Below are 11,713 nucleotides of genomic sequence, written 5' to 3'. Positions count from 1 at the left end.
TTGAATCTCCATAAATTTTGAAAAAATAAAAAATTCACCAAAACGCACATGGTTATTATTTAAAAAAAAACATAAGTTTGAAGAGTTTTTTTGGCCTATCATTAGTGGCCAAGAGTACAAATAAAGTTTAGAAAAAAGAATGAGACTTGAATCTCCATAAAGTTTGGAAAAATAAAAATTCCCAAAAACGCCCTTGGTTATTATTTAAAGAAAACATAAATTTGAGGAGTTTTTATCGGCCCTCATTAGTGGCCAATAGTGCAAAGAAAGTTTAGAAAAGAATGAGCCATGAATCTCCATAAAGTTTGGAAAAAAAAATTCCCTAAAACGCCCGTGGTTATTATTTAAATAAAAACCTAAGTTTGATGAGTTTATTTTGGACCCTCGTTAGTGGCCAAGAGTGCAAAGAAAGTTTAGAAAATAATGAGCCTTGAATCTCCATAATTTTTGAAAAAATAAAAAATTACCCAAAACGACCTTGGTTATTATTTAAAAAAAAAACTTAAGTTTGAGGAGTTTTTTTTGCCCCTCATTTGTGGCCAAGAGTGCAAAGAAAGTTTAGAAAAGAATGAGCCATGAATTTCCATAATGTTTGAAAAAATAAAAAATTCCCCAAAACGCCCTTGGTTATTATTTTAAAAAAAAAACTTAAATTTGAGAAGTTTTTTCGGCCCTCATTAATGGTCAAGAGTTCAAAGAAAGTTTAGAAAAGATTGAGCCTTGAATCTCCATAAAGTTTGAAAAACTAAAAAATTCCCCAAAACGCCCTTGGTTATTATTTAAAAAAAAAACATAAGTTTGAGGAGTTTTTTTTGCCCCTCATTAGTGGCCAAGAGTGCAAAGAAAGTTTAGAAAAGAATGAGCCTTGAATCTCCATAAAGTTTGGAAAAATAAAAAATTCCCCAAAACGCCCTTGGTTATTATTTAAAAAAAAAACATAAGTTTGAGGAGTTTTTTTTGCCCCTCATTAGTGGCCAAGAGTGCAAAGAAAGTTTAGAAAAGAATGAGCCTTGAATCTCCATAAAGTTTGGAAAAATAAAAAATTCCCCAAAACGCCCTTGGTTATTATTTAAAGAAAACAAATATTTGAGGAGTTTTTATCGGCCCCTCATTAGTGGCCAAGAGTGCAAAGAAAGTTTAGAAAAGAATGAGCCTTGAATCTCCATAAAGTTTGGAAAAATAAAAAATTCCCCAAAACGCCCTTGGTTATTATTTAAAGAAAACAAATATTTGAGGAGTTTTTATCGGCCCCTCATTAGTGGCCAAGAGTGCAAAGAAAGTTTAGAAAAGAATGAGCCTTGAATCTCCATAAAGTTTGGAAAAATAAAAAATTCCCAAAAACGCCCTTGGTTATTATTTTAAAAAAAAACATAAGTTTGAAGAGTTTTTTTGGACCCTCATTAGTGGCCAAGAGCGCAAAGAAAGTTTAGAAAAGAATGAGCCTTGAATCTCCATAAAGTTTAGAAAAATAAAAAAATTCCCCAAAACGCCCTTGGTTATTATTTAAAAAAAAAAAAATAAATTTGAGGAGTTTTTTCAGCCCTCATTAGTGGCCAAGAGTGCAAAGAATGAGCCTTGAATCTCCATAAATTTTGAAAAAATAAAAAATTCACCAAAACGCCCATGGTTATTATTTAAAAAAAAACATAAGTTTGAAGTGTTTTTTTGGCCTCTCATTAGTGGCCAAGAGTACAAACAAAGTTTAGAAAAGAATGAGCCTTGAATCTCCATAAAGTTTGGAAAAATAAAAAATTCCCAAAAACGCCCTTGGTTATTATTTAAAGAAAACATATATTTGAGGAGTTTTTATCGGCCCCTCATTAGTGGCCAAGAGTGCAAAGAAAGTTTAGAAAAGAATGAGCATTGAATCTCCATAAAATTTGAAAAAAAAATCCCAAAAACGCCCTTGGTTATTATTTTAAAAAAAACTTAAATTTGAGGAGTTTTTTCGGACTCACATTAGTGGCCAAGAGTGCAAAGAAAGTTTAGAAAAGAATGAGCCTTGGATCTCCATAAATTTTGAAAAAATAAAAAATTCCCCAAAACGCCCTTGGTTATTATTTAAAAAAAAAAAAATAAGTTTGAGGAGTTTTTTTTGCCCCTCATTAGTGGCCAAGAGTGCAAAGAAAGTTTAGAAAAGAATGAGCCTTGAATCTCCATAAAGTTTGGAAAAATAAAAAATTTCCCAAAACGCCCTTGGTTATTATTTTAAAAAAAAAAATAAGTTTGAAGAGTTTTTTTGGACCCTCATTAGTGGCCAAGAGCGCAAAGAAAGTTTAGAAAAGAATGAGCCTTGAATCTCCATAAAGTTTAGAAAAATAAAAAAATTCCCCAAAACGCCCTTGGTTATTATTTAAAAAAAAAAACATAAATTTGAGGAGTTTTTTCAGCCCTCATTAGTGGCCAAGAGTGCAAAGAATGAGCCTTGAATCTCCATAAATTTTGAAAAAATAAAAAATTCACCAAAACGCCCATGGTTATTATTTAAAAAAAAACATAAGTTTGAAGTGTTTTTTTGGCCTCTCATTAGTGGCCAAGAGTACAAAGAATGAGCCTTGAATCTCCATAAATTTTGAAAAAATAAAAAATTCACCAAAACGCCCATGGTTATTATTTAAAAAAAAACATAAGTTTGAAGTGTTTTTTTGGCCTCTCATTAGTGGCCAAGAGTACAAAGAATGAGCCTTGAATCTCCATAAATTTTGAAAAAATAAAAAATTCACCAAAACGCCCATGGTTATTATTTAAAAAAAAACATAAGTTTGAAGTGTTTTTTTGGCCTCTCATTAGTGGCCAAGAGTACAAACAAAGTTTAGAAAAGAATGAGCCTTGAATCTCCATAAAGTTTGGAAAAATAAAAAATTCCCAAAAACGCCCTTGGTTATTATTTAAAGAAAACATATATTTGAGGAGTTTTTATCGGCCCCTCATTAGTGGCCAAGAGTGCAAAGAAAGTTTAGAAAAGAATGAGCATTGAATCTCCATAAAATTTGAAAAAAAAATCCCAAAAACGCCCTTGGTTATTATTTTAAAAAAAACTTAAATTTGAGGAGTTTTTTCGGACTCACATTAGTGGCCAAGAGTGCAAAGAAAGTTTAGAAAAGAATGAGCCTTGAATCTCCATAAAGTTTGAAAAAATAAAAAATTCCCCAAAACGCCCTTGGTTATTATTTAAAAAAAAAAAAAAAAGTTTGAGGAGTTTTTTTTGCCCCTCATTAGTGGCCAAGAGTGCAAAGAAAGTTTAGAAAAGAATGAGCCTTGAATCTCCATAAAGTTTGGAAAAATAAAAAATTTCCCAAAACGCCCTTGGTTATTATTTTAAAAAAAAAAATAAGTTTGAAGAGTTTTTTTGGACCCTCATTAGTGGCCAAGAGCGCAAAGAAAGTTTAGAAAAGAATGAGCCTTGAATCTCCATAAAGTTTAGAAAAATAAAAAAATTCCCCAAAACGCCCTTGGTTATTATTTAAAAAAAAAAACATAAATTTGAGGAGTTTTTTCAGCCCTCATTAGTGGCCAAGAGTGCAAAGAATGAGCCTTGAATCTCCATAAATTTTGAAAAAATAAAAAATTCACCAAAACGCCCATGGTTATTATTTAAAAAAAAACATAAGTTTGAAGTGTTTTTTTGGCCTCTCATTAGTGGCCAAGAGTACAAACAAAGTTTAGAAAAGAATGAGCCTTGAATCTCCATAAAGTTTGGAAAAATAAAAAATTCCCAAAAACGCCCTTGGTTATTATTTAAAGAAAACATATATTTGAGGAGTTTTTATCGGCCCCTCATTAGTGGCCAAGAGTGCAAAGAAAGTTTAGAAAAGAATGAGCATTGAATCTCCATAAAATTTGAAAAAAAAATCCCAAAAACGCCCTTGGTTATTATTTTAAAAAAAACTTAAATTTGAGGAGTTTTTTCGGACTCACATTAGTGGCCAAGAGTGCAAAGAAAGTTTAGAAAAGAATGAGCCTTGGATCTCCATAAATTTTGAAAAAATAAAAAATTCCCCAAAACGCCCTTGGTTATTATTTAAAAAAAAAAAAATAAGTTTGAGGAGTTTTTTTTGCCCCTCATTAGTGGCCAAGAGTGCAAAGAAAGTTTAGAAAAGAATGAGCCTTGAATCTCCATAAAGTTTGGAAAAATAAAAAATTTCCCAAAACGCCCTTGGTTATTATTTTAAAAAAAAAAATAAGTTTGAAGAGTTTTTTTGGACCCTCATTAGTGGCCAAGAGCGCAAAGAAAGTTTAGAAAAGAATGAGCCTTGAATCTCCATAAAGTTTAGAAAAATAAAAAAATTCCCCAAAACGCCCTTGGTTATTATTTAAAAAAAAAAACATAAATTTGAGGAGTTTTTTCAGCCCTCATTAGTGGCCAAGAGTGCAAAGAATGAGCCTTGAATCTCCATAAATTTTGAAAAAATAAAAAATTCACCAAAACGCCCATGGTTATTATTTAAAAAAAACATAAGTTTGAAGTGTTTTTTTGGCCTCTCATTAGTGGCCAAGAGTACAAAGAATGAGCCTTGAATCGCCATAAATTTTGAAAAAATAAAAAATTCACCAAAACGCCCATGGTTATTATTTAAAAAAAAACATAAGTTTGAAGTGTTTTTTTGGCCTCTCATTAGTGGCCAAGAGTACAAACAAAGAGCCTTGAATCTCCATAAATTTTGAAAAAATAAAAAATTCACCAAAACGCCCATGGTTATTATTTAAAAAAAAACATAAGTTTGAAGTGTTTTTTTGGCCTCTCATTAGTGGCCAAGAGTACAAACAAAGTTTAGAAAAGAATGAGCCTTGAATCTCCATAAAGTTTGGAAAAATAAAAAATTCCCAAAAACGCCCTTGGTTATTATTTAAAGAAAACATATATTTGAGGAGTTTTTATCGGCCCCTCATTAGTGGCCAAGAGTGCAAAGAAAGTTTAGAAAAGAATGAGCATTGAATCTCCATAAAATTTGAAAAAAAAATCCCAAAAACGCCCTTGGTTATTATTTTAAAAAAAACTTAAATTTGAGGAGTTTTTTCGGACTCACATTAGTGGCCAAGAGTGCAAAGAAAGTTTAGAAAAGAATGAGCCTTGGATCTCCATAAATTTTGAAAAAATAAAAAATTCCCCAAAACGCCCTTGGTTATTATTTAAAAAAAAAAACATAAGTTTGAGGAGTTTTTTTTGCCCCTCATTAGTGGCCAAGAGTGCAAAGAAAGTTTAGAAAAGAATGAGCCTTGAATCTCCATAAAGTTTGGAAAAATAAAAAATTTCCCAAAACGCCCTTGGTTATTATTTTAAAAAAAAACATAAGTTTGAAGAGTTTTTTTGGACCCTCATTAGTGGCCAAGAGCGCAAAGAAAGTTTAGAAAAGAATGAGCCTTGAATCTCCATAAAGTTTAGAAAAATAAAAAAATTCCCCAAAACGCCCTTGGTTATTATTTAAAAAAAAAAACATAAATTTGAGGAGTTTTTTCAGCCCTCATTAGTGGCCAAGAGTGCAAAGAATGAGCCTTGAATCTCCATAAATTTTGAAAAAATAAAAAATTCACCAAAACGCCCATGGTTATTATTTAAAAAAAAACATAAGTTTGAAGTGTTTTTTTGGCCTCTCATTAGTGGCCAAGAGTACAAACAAAGTTTAGAAAAGAATGAGCCTTGAATCTCCATAAAGTTTGGAAAAATAAAAAATTCCCAAAAACGCCCTTGGTTATTATTTAAAGAAAACATATATTTGAGGAGTTTTTATCGGCCCCTCATTAGTGGCCAAGAGTGCAAAGAAAGTTTAGAAAAGAATGAGCATTGAATCTCCATAAAATTTGAAAAAAAAATCCCAAAAACGCCCTTGGTTATTATTTTAAAAAAAACTTAAATTTGAGGAGTTTTTTCGGACTCACATTAGTGGCCAAGAGTGCAAAGAAAGTTTAGAAAAGAATGAGCCTTGAATCTCCATAAAGTTTGGAAAAATAAAAAATTTCCCAAAACGCCCTTGGTTATTATTTTTAAAAAAAACATAAGTTTGAAGAGTTTTTTTGGACCCTCATTAGTGGCCAAGAGCGCAAAGAAAGTTTAGAAAAGAATGAGCCTTGAATCTCCATAAAGTTTAGAAAAATAAAAAAATTCCCCAAAACGCCCTTGGTTATTATTTAAAAAAAAAAACATAAATTTGAGGAGTTTTTTCAGCCCTCATTAGTGGCCAAGAGTGCAAAGAATGAGCCTTGAATCTCCATAAATTTTGAAAAAATAAAAAATTCACCAAAACGCCCATGGTTATTATTTAAAAAAAAAAATAAGTTTGAAGTGTTTTTTTGGCCTCTCATTAGTGGCCAAGAGTACAAAGAAAGTTTAGAAAAGAATGAGCCTTGAATCTCCATAAAGTTTGGAAAAATAAAAAATTCCCAAAAACGCCCTTGGTTATTATTTAAAGAAAACATATATTTGAGGAGTTTTTATCGGCCCCTCATTAGTGGCCAAGAGTGCAAAGAAAGTTTAGAAAAGAATGAGCATTGAATCTCCATAAAATTTGAAAAAAAAATCCCAAAAACGCCCTTGGTTATTATTTTAAAAAAAACTTAAATTTGAGGAGTTTTTTCGGACTCACATTAGTGGCCAAGAGTGCAAAGAAAGTTTAGAAAAGAATGAGCCTTGAATCTCCATAAAGTTTGGAAAAATAAAAAATTCCCCAAAACGCCCTTGGTTATTATTTAAAAAAAAAAACATAAGTTTGAGGAGTTTTTTTTGCCCCTCATTAGTGGCCAAGAGTGCAAAGAAAGTTTAGAAAAGAATGAGCCTTGAATCTCCATAAAGTTTGGAAAAATAAAAAATTTCCCAAAACGCCCTTGGTTATTATTTTAAAAAAAAACATAAGTTTGAAGAGTTTTTTTGGACCCTCATTAGTGGCCAAGAGCGCAAAGAAAGTTTAGAAAAGAATGAGCCTTGAATCTCCATAAAGTTTAGAAAAATAAAAAAATTCCCCAAAACGCCCTTGGTTATTATTTAAAAAAAAAAACATAAATTTGAGGAGTTTTTTCAGCCCTCATTAGTGGCCAAGAGTGCAAAGAATGAGCCTTGAATCTCCATAAATTTTGAAAAAATAAAAAATTCACCAAAACGCCCATGGTTATTATTTAAAAAAAAACATAAGTTTGAAGTGTTTTTTTGGCCTCTCATTAGTGGCCAAGAGTACAAACAAAGTTTAGAAAAGAATGAGCCTTGAATCTCCATAAAGTTTGGAAAAATAAAAAATTCCCAAAAACGCCCTTGGTTATTATTTAAAGAAAACATATATTTGAGGAGTTTTTATCGGCCCCTCATTAGTGGCCAAGAGTGCAAAGAAAGTTTAGAAAAGAATGAGCATTGAATCTCCATAAAATTTGAAAAAAAAATCCCAAAAACGCCCTTGGTTATTATTTTAAAAAAAACTTAAATTTGAGGAGTTTTTTCGGACTCACATTAGTGGCCAAGAGTGCAAAGAAAGTTTAGAAAAGAATGAGCCTTGAATCTCCATAAAGTTTGGAAAAATAAAAAATTTCCCAAAACGCCCTTGGTTATTATTTTTAAAAAAAACATAAGTTTGAAGAGTTTTTTTGGACCCTCATTAGTGGCCAAGAGCGCAAAGAAAGTTTAGAAAAGAATGAGCCTTGAATCTCCATAAAGTTTAGAAAAATAAAAAAATTCCCCAAAACGCCCTTGGTTATTATTTAAAAAAAAAAACATAAATTTGAGGAGTTTTTTCAGCCCTCATTAGTGGCCAAGAGTGCAAAGAATGAGCCTTGAATCTCCATAAATTTTGAAAAAATAAAAAATTCACCAAAACGCCCATGGTTATTATTTAAAAAAAAACATAAGTTTGAAGTGTTTTTTTGGCCTCTCATTAGTGGCCAAGAGTACAAACAAAGTTTAGAAAAGAATGAGCCTTGAATCTCCATAAAGTTTGGAAAAATAAAAAATTCCCAAAAACGCCCTTGGTTATTATTTAAAGAAAACATATATTTGAGGAGTTTTTATCGGCCCCTCATTAGTGGCCAAGAGTGCAAAGAAAGTTTAGAAAAGAATGAGCATTGAATCTCCATAAAATTTGAAAAAAAAATCCCAAAAACGCCCTTGGTTATTATTTTAAAAAAAACTTAAATTTGAGGAGTTTTTTCGGACTCACATTAGTGGCCAAGAGTGCAAAGAAAGTTTAGAAAAGAATGAGCCTTGAATCTCCATAAAGTTTGGAAAAATAAAAAATTCCCAAAAACGCCCTTGGTTATTATTTAAAGAAAACATATATTTGAGGAGTTTTTATCGGCCCCTCATTAGTGGCCAAGAGTGCAAAGAAAGTTTAGAAAAGAATGAGCATTGAATCTCCATAAAATTTGAAAAAAAAATCCCAAAAACGCCCTTGGTTATTATTTTAAAAAAAACTTAAATTTGAGGAGTTTTTTCGGACTCACATTAGTGGCCAAGAGTGCAAAGAAAGTTTAGAAAAGAATGAGCCTTGAATCTCCATAAAGTTTGGAAAAATAAAAAATTTCCCAAAACGCCCTTGGTTATTATTTTTAAAAAAAACATAAGTTTGAAGAGTTTTTTTGGACCCTCATTAGTGGCCAAGAGCGCAAAGAAAGTTTAGAAAAGAATGAGCCTTGAATCTCCATAAAGTTTAGAAAAATAAAAAAATTCCCCAAAACGCCCTTGGTTATTATTTAAAAAAAAAAACATAAATTTGAGGAGTTTTTTCAGCCCTCATTAGTGGCCAAGAGTGCAAAGAATGAGCCTTGAATCTCCATAAATTTTGAAAAAATAAAAAATTCACCAAAACGCCCATGGTTATTATTTAAAAAAAAACATAAGTTTGAAGTGTTTTTTTGGCCTCTCATTAGTGGCCAAGAGTACAAACAAAGTTTAGAAAAGAATGAGCCTTGAATCTCCATAAAGTTTGGAAAAATAAAAAATTCCCAAAAACGCCCTTGGTTATTATTTAAAGAAAACATATATTTGAGGAGTTTTTATCGGCCCCTCATTAGTGGCCAAGAGTGCAAAGAAAGTTTAGAAAAGAATGAGCCTTGAATCTCCATAAAATTTGGAAAAATAAAAAATTCCCAAAAACGCCCTTGGTTATTATTTAAAGAAAACATATATTTGAGGAGTTTTTATCGGCCCCTCATTAGTGGCCAAGAGTGCAAAGAAAGTTTAGAAAAGAATGAGCATTGAATCTCCATAAAATTTGAAAAAAAAATCCCAAAAACGCCCTTGGTTATTATTTTAAAAAAAACTTAAATTTGAGGAGTTTTTTCGGACTCACATTAGTGGCCAAGAGTGCAAAGAAAGTTTAGAAAAGAATGAGCCTTGAATCTCCATAAAGTTTGGAAAAATAAAAAATTTCCCAAAACGCCCTTGGTTATTATTTTAAAAAAAAAAATAAGTTTGAAGAGTTTTTTTGGACCCTCATTAGTGGCCAAGAGCGCAAAGAAAGTTTAGAAAAGAATGAGCCTTGAATCTCCATAAAGTTTAGAAAAATAAAAAAATTCCCCAAAACGCCCTTGGTTATTATTTAAAAAAAAAAAAATAAATTTGAGGAGTTTTTTCAGCCCTCATTAGTGGCCAAGAGTGCAAAGAATGAGCCTTGAATCTCCATAAATTTTGAAAAAATAAAAAATTCACCAAAACGCCCATGGTTATTATTTAAAAAAAAAAATAAGTTTGAAGTGTTTTTTTGGCCTCTCATTAGTGGCCAAGAGTACAAAGAAAGTTTAGAAAAGAATGAGCCTTGAATCTCCATAAAGTTTGGAAAAATAAAAAATTCCCAAAAACGCCCTTGGTTATTATTTAAAGAAAACATATATTTGAGGAGTTTTTATCGGCCCTCCATTAGTGGCCAAGAGTGCAAAGAAAGTTTAGAAAAGAATGAGCATTGAATCTCCATAAAATTTGAAAAAAAAATCCCAAAAACGCCCTTGGTTATTATTTTAAAAAAAACTTAAATTTGAGGAGTTTTTTCGGACTCACATTAGTGGCCAAGAGTGCAAAGAAAGTTTAGAAAAGAATGAGCCTTGAATCTCCATAAAGTTTGGAAAAATAAAAAATTTCCCAAAACGCCCTTGGTTATTATTTTTAAAAAAAACATAAGTTTGAAGAGTTTTTTTGGACCCTCATTAGTGGCCAAGAGCGCAAAGAAAGTTTAGAAAAGAATGAGCCTTGAATCTCCATAAAGTTTAGAAAAATAAAAAAATTCCCCAAAACGCCCTTGGTTATTATTTAAAAAAAAAAACATAAATTTGAGGAGTTTTTTCAGCCCTCATTAGTGGCCAAGAGTGCAAAGAATGAGCCTTGAATCTCCATAAATTTTGAAAAAATAAAAAATTCACCAAAACGCCCATGGTTATTATTTAAAAAAAAACATAAGTTTGAAGTGTTTTTTTGGCCTCTCATTAGTGGCCAAGAGTACAAACAAAGTTTAGAAAAGAATGAGCCTTGAATCTCCATAAAGTTTGGAAAAATAAAAAATTCCCAAAAACGCCCTTGGTTATTATTTAAAGAAAACATATATTTGAGGAGTTTTTATCGGCCCTTCATTAGTGGCCAAGAGTGCAAAGAAAGTTTAGAAAAGAATGAGCATTGAATCTCCATAAAATTTGAAAAAAAAATCCCAAAAACGCCCTTGGTTATTATTTTAAAAAAAACTTAAATTTGAGGAGTTTTTTCGGACTCACATTAGTGGCCAAGAGTGCAAAGAAAGTTTAGAAAAGAATGAGCCTTGAATCTCCATAAAGTTTGGAAAAATAAAAAATTTCCCAAAACGCCCTTGGTTATTATTTTTAAAAAAAACATAAGTTTGAAGAGTTTTTTTGGACCCTCATTAGTGGCCAAGAGCGCAAAGAAAGTTTAGAAAAGAATGAGCCTTGAATCTCCATAAAGTTTAGAAAAATAAAAAAATTCCCCAAAACGCCCTTGGTTATTATTTAAAAAAAAAAACATAAATTTGAGGAGTTTTTTCAGCCCTCATTAGTGGCCAAGAGTGCAAAGAATGAGCCTTGAATCTCCATAAATTTTGAAAAAATAAAAAATTCACCAAAACGCCCATGGTTATTATTTAAAAAAAACCATAAGTTTGAAGTGTTTTTTTGGCCTCTCATTAGTGGCCAAGAGTACAAAGAATGAGCCTTGAATCTCCATAAATTTTGAAAAAATAAAAAATTCACCAAAACGCCCATGGTTATTATTTAAAAAAAAACATAAGTTTGAAGTGTTTTTTTGGCCTCTCATTAGTGGCCAAGAGTACAAACAAAGTTTAGAAAAGAATGAGCCTTGAATCTCCATAAAGTTTGGAAAAATAAAAAATTCCCAAAAACGCCCTTGGTTATTATTTAAAGAAAACATATATTTGAGGAGTTTTTATCGGCCCCTCATTAGTGGCCAAGAGTGCAAAGAAAGTTTAGAAAAGAATGAGCATTGAATCTCCATAAAATTTGAAAAAAAAATCCCAAAAACGCCCTTGGTTATTATTTTAAAAAAAACTTAAATTTGAGGAGTTTTTTCGGACTCACATTAGTGGCCAAGAGTGCAAAGAAAGTTTAGAAAAGAATGAGCCTTGAATCTCCATAAAGTTTGGAAAAATAAAAAATTTCCCAAAACGCCCTTGGTTATTATTTTTAAAAAAAACATAAGTTTGAAGAGTTTTTTTGGACCCTCATTAGTGGCCAAGAGCGCAAAGAAAGTTTAGAAAAGAATGAGCCTTGAATCTCCATAAAG

Source organism: Ipomoea triloba, chromosome 16 (genome assembly GCF_003576645.1).
Source record: "Ipomoea triloba cultivar NCNSP0323 chromosome 16, ASM357664v1".
Taxonomy (NCBI): domain Eukaryota; kingdom Viridiplantae; phylum Streptophyta; class Magnoliopsida; order Solanales; family Convolvulaceae; genus Ipomoea; species Ipomoea triloba.
This window is presented reverse-complemented; position numbering follows the sequence as displayed.